At 31.5% G+C, this 8405-nt stretch overlaps 1 pseudogene; it reads right to left on the bottom strand.

Moving 5' to 3' along the window:
• Window positions 1-3762: 3762 nt before the first annotated feature.
• Window positions 3763-8205, bottom strand: LOC111284371 (nifU-like protein 3, chloroplastic; annotated as a pseudogene).
• Between the last annotated feature and the right edge of the window lie 200 nt (window positions 8206-8405).

Here is an 8405-nt window from a genome sequence, read left to right as displayed (position 1 = left end):
ATTGATGACTATTCTCGTTATGGGAATTTGTACCTACTTGATGAAAAATCTAATACTTTTGATATCTTCAAAATTTTTAAGACTGAGTTAGAGAAACAATTAAGAAAAGTCATCAAAGTTGTTAGGTCTAACCATGGTGGGAAATATTATGGTAGACATGGTGAATTTGACAGCACATAGGATTGTTTGCCAAACACTTACAAGAATGTGGGATTGTTGCCCAATATACTACGCTTGGTAATTCTGAACAAAATGGTGTGGTTGAAAGGTAAAATCACATTTTTTAAGATATGATGAGTCGCATGATAAGCAAAACTAATCTTTTTGAATCTCTTTAGGAAAAGTCATCAAAATTGTTAGGTCTGATCGTGGTAGTGAATATTATGGCAGACATGGTGAATTGGATAACACATGGGACTTTGCCAAATACTTACAAGAATATAGGATTGTTGTCCAATATACTACGCTTGGTAATCATGAACAAAATGGTGTGACTGAAAGGCAAAATCACACCTTTTAGGATATGATGAAGCGTATGATGAGCAAAACAAAACTTCTTGAATCTTGTGTGCTTATATGTTTGTTGCCTTTCCAAACTACCCGCTTTTCTTTTATGGCTTACTGGATTTAGTTATCATGTTTTCTTGAAGAGCCACTTAGTAAATATGTTCCTAAAACACCTTTTGAATTATGGACTGAAAGGAAACCTAACTTAAATCACTTTCAAGTTTAAGGATATCCTATAGAAGTTAGAATCTATAAACCTTCTAAAAGAAAGACTAAATCTAGGAGTACCTATTGCTTTTTCATAGAGTATTTAGACCATTCTAAGGGATATAAGTTTTAATCTTACATGTGGAACTAAGGTTATAGAGTTGCAAGTGGTAAAACTTCTTAAACTGAATGTTGTTAAAAAAGGATATGGTACAAGTTATGAATAGCGATGAACCAATTGGACAAGTCTCCATTCTTTTGCCTACAACATAGTGCCATATTGTATCAGTGGCCATAGAGAAAAAAGATCAAAGGTAACTGGATACAAACACTCCTCTTACTGATGTCACTAATGTTGATGTACTTCAAGTTCAAGAAAATGAGATTGAAATGCCTTTAAAAGGATCTACCAAACAAAGAAAATCTGTCATTTCCAATGATTATGTAATTTATCTTGAAGAAAATAACTCTGATATTAGTCATGTTGTTGATCTAGTGACTTTTGGTGAAACTATTAGCAGTCTGTAGTCTTATATGTGGATAGATGTAATAAAGGATTAAATGAATTCTATGGCTCATAATAATGTCTAGGAACTTGTTGAGTTGCCATAAGGGTGTAAATCCATTGGTTGTAAATAGATGTATAAAACCAAGAAAGATTTTTAAAAAAAATTAAGAGGTTTAAAACTAGATTTTTTTGGAAGGAATAAGTAGATTTTAATGAAACTTTTTTTCACCAGTGTCTTCTAAAGATTTTTTTTAAAATCATTATGGCTTTGGTAGTACATTTAGACTTGGAGCTTCATCAGACAGCTTTTTTCAATAATGATCTCAAAGAAGAGGTTTGTGTGATACAACCTAAAGGATTTCAAAAATCTAGAAATAAGCATTTCGTATGTCGACTTAAAAAGTCAATTTATGGCCTTAAGCAAGCTTCTAGGCAGTCGTATTTGAAATTTAATGAGATTGTTACTTCTTTGGGTTTTGAGAAAAATAAAGTTGATCAATGCATATATCTTAAAATAATGGAAATATATCCTTATTGTTTTATGTGTGGATAATATCTTATTAGCCTGTAATGATGTTAGTTTATTACATGAAATTAAGCTTTTGTTATTTAAGACCATTGACATGAAAGATTTTAGGGATGCATCTTTTGTTCTTTGAATTGAAATTCACAAAGATAGGTTTCAAAATTTGTTAGGACTATCACAAAGGTTTTACATTAATCATGTGCTTAGTAGATTTAATATATAAAACTATAAGGCTGGAGATGTACACATTTTGAAAAGTGATAGACTCAATCTTAGTTAGTCCCCAAAGAATGATTTGGAGACAGAATCCATGAAGAACGTACCATATTCTAGTGCAATTGAGAGTTTCATGTATGCTCAGGTTTGCACTAGGCCAAATATTACTTTTGTAGTAGGAATTCTTGAGAGATATCTTTCTAATCTTGCATGGATCATTGAGTTGCTACTAAAAAAAATGATGAGGTACTTGCAAAAGACCAAAGACCATATGTTGGTATACAAAAAAGGTGAACAATCTTGAGATAGTAGGGTATACAGATTTTGACTTTGCTGGTTGTTAGGATGACATAAAGTCCACTTCAAGATATATTTTTATGTTAGCTGAAGGAGTTGTGTCATGAAATAGTGTGAAACGAACACTCTTAGCTTCTTTTACTATGTAGAATGGTTTGTAGCATGCTATGGAGCTGCTATGTAGGCAATTTGGCTTAAGAATTTTTTTTTAGGCCTTCGCATTATTGATTCCATCTCTAGGCCATTGAAGATTTAATGTGACAATAAGTCTGTTGTGTTGTTTTCTACGAATAATAAGAGCACTAATGAGTCTAAACACTTTGAGATAAAATATCTTAAAGTCAGGGATATTGTGAAAAATGGTGAAATTGTTGTTGAACACATTGAAACTAACAATATGATTGCTGACCCTTTGACAAAGGGGTTAAGATCTATAGTGTTTGATAAACATGTTGAGAGCATAGGTATTTTAAGGTCTTATGATGTAGTTAATTAGTTGGAGTATATAATTTGTATTTCATTCTCACACATCATGGTTTATCTTTATGTTGGACCATTTTCTTTTATATGTTTGAAATATCTGTGATATTTGATCCTATGCTTGAATGATGATCATCGTTGGATGATTTTTATGTTATTATTTAATATGTTAATACATGTATACTTGAAAAATTAAAATTTGTTATATGCATTGTGAAATTTTAAGATTTGGTGTTTGTCTTAAGTATAGCTCTTTTGTTGCTTGGGTATGTCTTATATATGACACCATTAAGGAACCTCAAGGATATTAATGAGACATACAAGCACATCTGGATGCAATGGAGATTTCGCAATAAGTTTAGCAAAATTGGCTAAAAGACTGACAATGAAAATAACAAATTGAAACCGTATTTAGGTGTTATTTTCTTGCTACATAGCCACACTAAAATCCATTGTCAATAGAGTCTCTAGCACTTGTAACCATGAATTGGTCTTATGTCAATAAAAGGTATGTGTCATGATTTAGTATTACATAGTTTTATTAGATAGGATCATTAAGATATTGTCTCAAATGGCTAAATTGTTTTTTAAAATTGTGATCACATCAAAGTAAAGTAAATTAGTCTGGAGTCTTGTTTCAAATCAAATTTTCTTAAAATCAAGCAACCCAATTAATATTACTCAAAGTGGGAGAATGTTAGAATTTTTCTTAAATGGGTTACTATTAATTAGTGATTTTAATAATTTAATTAAAATCAACTAATGAGTTTAGTCCTAATACGAGACAAGCATGAGAGCCACTGAAAATGAATTTATCATTACTAGTTACTAGAATAAAAATGACAACATATCTTAGTATGAGACATGACAATTTGATTACACTTGTCACGTAAGGATTAAACGATCAATCCTATTCCCATTAGGTCATAATATAATAAGAAATCTGTGTCCAAACATCTACTCATTTTCTGTCAGTGAACAACTCCAAAGAATGAGGAAACCAGTCCATCAATTCAAAAACTCGGTATTTTAATGTAAGGATCTAAAAGTTCAAAGACACTTGGTATCAGGATATATGCAGTGAATGGTATTTCAGCTTTACAAAGATGATGTTCCTCATTTTATTTCTTTCAATCAAGCAGTTGGACAGCTGCAACAGCAGGTATTTTTTCCCTCAATTTTTGAGTTAAAGCAACACGGAGAGTCATAACTCCAGCTGCAGGCCCACAAAGCCGAACTTTTACAACGCAGTCGTTTATCTTAACAAGCTCAAGTTCTCCACCTCCGGTGCCTACGAGGTATGGTCTAATCTCATCAAGAACCTGCAATAAAAAACTGGCTTGAGGTCTTTGTTTACACTGTTAACAAAGGCAATTTGAGACTAATAATGAGTACATGGAAAGCATACTGATTGTGGCATGTGAACCGTACCACTTATATTGATACATGCTGATAATAAAAATATTTTGTCACTGAAGCAAACAGTGGATCTGCAGGTTTCTGTGCAAAATTTTTCCTTTCAAGCTCTTGACCACTTCCTTTTTTTTGCAAAGAATATATGCATAAAATGTTGAAGGTAATATATAAAAGAAAGAAAAAAAAAACTCAACTCTATAGAAGTTACAGATTGACAGTACCTAGTTTACTGAACAACTTTTAAATTTAAATAAACTTGTGGAGGCATGATACTTACCTGTCACCATGACCTTGAGAAATTCACCATTACTCGCAATTTAAAAGCTGAAATTAGTTCTGATAAAAGTCCAGACACTTTTTATGTGGTAGTTGGCAATTGGGAGCACCAAAGGCCTTATAGGGTAATATATACATGGCTGCCGTTCTTCCTATCTTTCAGCAAGAAAGGTAAACAATTTCATGGTTCAAGTTTTGCCATATTTTTATTCAAAAGTTCATGTTTCCTTTATCGTGAGATTGTCAAGTAAATGCATGAAGAATCAGAAATTAGATGATTAGGCTATGAAGAAATGAGAAAAAAAGGGTTAAAATAATCGATCATTAAAGCTTCAGTTATCAAACCTTGTCAATGTTTCCTTCATTTAACTCAAGCCCTGTCTCAGTGTCCAGATCTGCTCTACTTCCATAATTTCGGGAATCTTATCCTGGAGGCGAGTTTCAATTCCCATCTTTAGGGTCATTGTTGAGCTTGGACATGAGCCGCATGCTCCTTGCAACTTTAAGACCACAACAAGGCCATATATTTCATGCAAAGCCACATTTCCTCCATCAGCCATTAAGCCAGGACGTACCTCATCCTTAACCTTCTCCACATTCTGTTCTGTCAGTGGAAGGACACAGCTGGGTGAAACCACAATCCCTTCGGCATTGGAAAAACACAACTTTGTTCAGATTTTATTAACTCAAAGTTCTGTCGCTGAGCATAATGAGAAAAGGACGAACATAAATTATTGAAATCTCACATAGGATTTAACTCTATGACGCCAAATGGTTAGAAACCAGTAAAGTCAAGGTTTTTAAAAGATGCAGAGATTTTATATTTTTAACCCACAAAACACCCTAGCTGTTTTTGAAAGAATAATATTTCATATATGAAACCTATCACAAGAATTAAACTAAAAATTTCTCCATTTTCAATTCTTTTCTTCAGGAATATCATGAACAAATGAATTATCTAAAACCCCAGCAAACAGTAACACCAAAAGGAGAATAATTATATTATAATTACCAATTTGCTTTCTCCAAGCACGGCTTGAATAAAAACTCAGAAATTGTCTGTTGTTAAATTGGCCCGAGGAAAGCATTGTCCTTTGAGGAGAAACCACAAGAACCCGAAATGGGTTCTAAAGATAAAAATAGCAGACAGTCAGCCATGATCAGTTACATAAAAAAAACTCAGCAAAAAATGCATTAAAGACCATACAATGAAACTGTAAGAAATTAAGGATTTAAATTGGTACCTTAAAGAGAGGTAACATTGAGGTAAGGCTTCTTCAGACGAAGAAAGAAATGGGTTCAACACTGCAATTGGTCTTGCTTTGAGTGCTGCCTGTGTCTGTGTCGAAATTGCACTCTTTTCTGGCCTTTTTTTTTTCTATAATTAGTAGAAATGTATCCCCATTTGAAAAGAGGTGGTAATTCTCTAACAGGATTTAACCATAACCATCTTTGCCTATGTTGTAGGTGTTTTTGGGTCTTAGTTGGACAAAAGTGGTCTGCTGTTTGTGTCAGAGAAAGCTTAAACCTGCACTAAGAAAATTCGATTAAGGGGTGTCGGAATTGGTTTTCCACTACGCACTCCAACGCATAAGTCAATAAAATATTTAAGAATTTAATGAGAAAGAAAATATACAATAAATATTGAAAATACTTTGAAATGAAGAATGTTAGGGTCTGATTGGTTATAAAAATATTTTTTATTTTCATTTTCTGAAAATAATTTTCATTTTGTATTTTTTGAATTTTAAAATACATATTTGATACACAAAAATAAAAAATTATTTTCAAAAATGAAAATTATAAAAACATGTTTGGTATATTTACATTTTCAAAACAAAAACTATTAATGCTTGATCCTACAGGTTACATGATATATATCTAAAATTACATTAGACTCTAAAAGACTGGGAAAAAGCACATCTGTGCTCGTGCTCAAATAATCAAAATTCTTATCAGCTACAAACTTCACAATATTATCATATATAATCCCAACCCATGTCTACCGATCATGGCATCCAATAGTTGATGTTTGGTTTAAATCTATACCTTTTATTTGTAAACTACATTTGAGATGCTCTATGAAAAAAAAATTTGAACTAAATAAAAAATATATGAAGTTGCTTGCTTGAGATTTTCTAAAATCCAAGAACCATCAACGTGGACTCTGCATTTTTTTTTGGGTGCCTAGCAACTTTTATAAGTTTGATACCTTAATCGATTAGCTTGCAGGGCCACAGAGAAAAATAAAATAATTATTATTATCAGTGCTAGTATGGGTACTCAATCGAGGCATAAGAAGAAAATAGAAAAAGAAAATAGAAGCAAGGAACGAGAATATGTTTGTTTTAGCTTTTACTTAAAAGAACAATAATTTTGAGTCTATTATGAATCAAACTTGGATGTGAAGGAATCATTTAATAAACAGTAAAAAATATTTTAAAAAACCTATGTTTTCATGTTCTCCACTTATTTTCCATGTTTTTTTTTTTATTAAAACACTAAAAATATCCTTTTTTTGTTCTTCAATTTTGGCCCATTATCATCATTCTCATTTTTCAAAAAATAGTTTTTATTTTTTCAATCAAACATATTTTCACTTAAATTTTTTATTTTCTATAAAAATGAAAACGAAAAATAACTATATTTTCTTGAACCAAACGTTATTTTAGTTTCTACCATACCTAAAATTCTTTCTGTGGAAGAAAAGATCATATGAGTAGAAAAATTGATAGTTAATGATGAATTTATGTAAAGTTTGACCAAAAATATGTAAATAATTTTGGATTATATTTAATAATTTTAGATAAACATGAATTACATTTAATGATTTAAAAAAAATTAAAATCAATTATTTTATTTTAAAATAATATCTTAATGAAACATTAATAAAGAAATTCTTTTTTAAAGAAAACAATTATTATATGATGAAAATTTTAAACATCCATTTTTATTTGCAATAACATAACAATGAAATATATATTGACTTAATAATTATGCAAATTGACTTCACTAATCGAGTAAATAGGCACGATACCTATCTACTTTTTTTTGTGTTGTTTAACAATAGTTTTTATTGGCTATGGAAGCTAATAAAAGAAATCTAGCAAGAATGGCCAGGTTTTTTTTTTTTTTTTTTTTTCTAAGACTAGGAGTACTGATGCCACTAGGGCTGTACCGATGTAGTTACATGTAACAGGACTGATTCGTGGCAACTCCATTCACCACAAATTGATGAATTAATATCACCAATATATATGCAACAATACAAGGCTCCAGCCTAGAGTTGAATATACTATTCAAATAACATGGGATAATATTTGCATTTGAGCTCAAAATGATACAAAATTTAAAATAAAATATAAATATTTAAGTAATTTTTAAAAACATAGTCAAATTTAAACAATTATTTTTAGAAGATATGCGTCAAACTGCCTTATCCATACCTTGCCATCTTGTATAATTGGATCTATATTAGAGAGAACCTTATCCTCCTGTTGCAGGCATTTTGTTACCATCCAAGAGTCCATTTAAAGCATGATTTTCCTACATCCTATTTGTATGGCAAACTCCATTGCTTTGACTGTTGCTAAAACTTTTGTTACACTTGCATCCGCTACCGAATTCATTGTGATTGCTGCTTCACCTGCAACTGTTCCCATATATGGTCCCTTATGATAACACCAGCACCTCCTTTTTCACTCTGAAGGTTTAAAGCTTCATCAAAGTTGACCTTGTAAAATGTTTCTAGTGGTGCCTCCCATTTCCTCATGTTTGCACTCCTTTGGCTATTTTGCAACGATGTCTTGCTCTGCTACTCTTCCAACAACGTTCGGGCTCTTTGGCCAATGGTATTCTCATCTTGTATTTGCCCTTTGTTCACATTCATATTCCTATCTCCCCATAGTAACCAAAGTAATATAGTAAAGATATCAAATTTGTTTTTGACAGTAATGTTGTAAAATTTTCCAA

The sequence above is a fragment of the Durio zibethinus genome, chromosome 6 (genome assembly GCF_047325235.1).
Source record: "Durio zibethinus cultivar Kanyao isolate XHJ-2024 chromosome 6, ASM4732523v1, whole genome shotgun sequence".
Lineage (NCBI taxonomy): Eukaryota > Viridiplantae > Streptophyta > Magnoliopsida > Malvales > Malvaceae > Durio > Durio zibethinus.
Note: the sequence above shows the minus strand (reverse complement) of the source record. Positions and strands in the feature narration are given on the sequence as shown.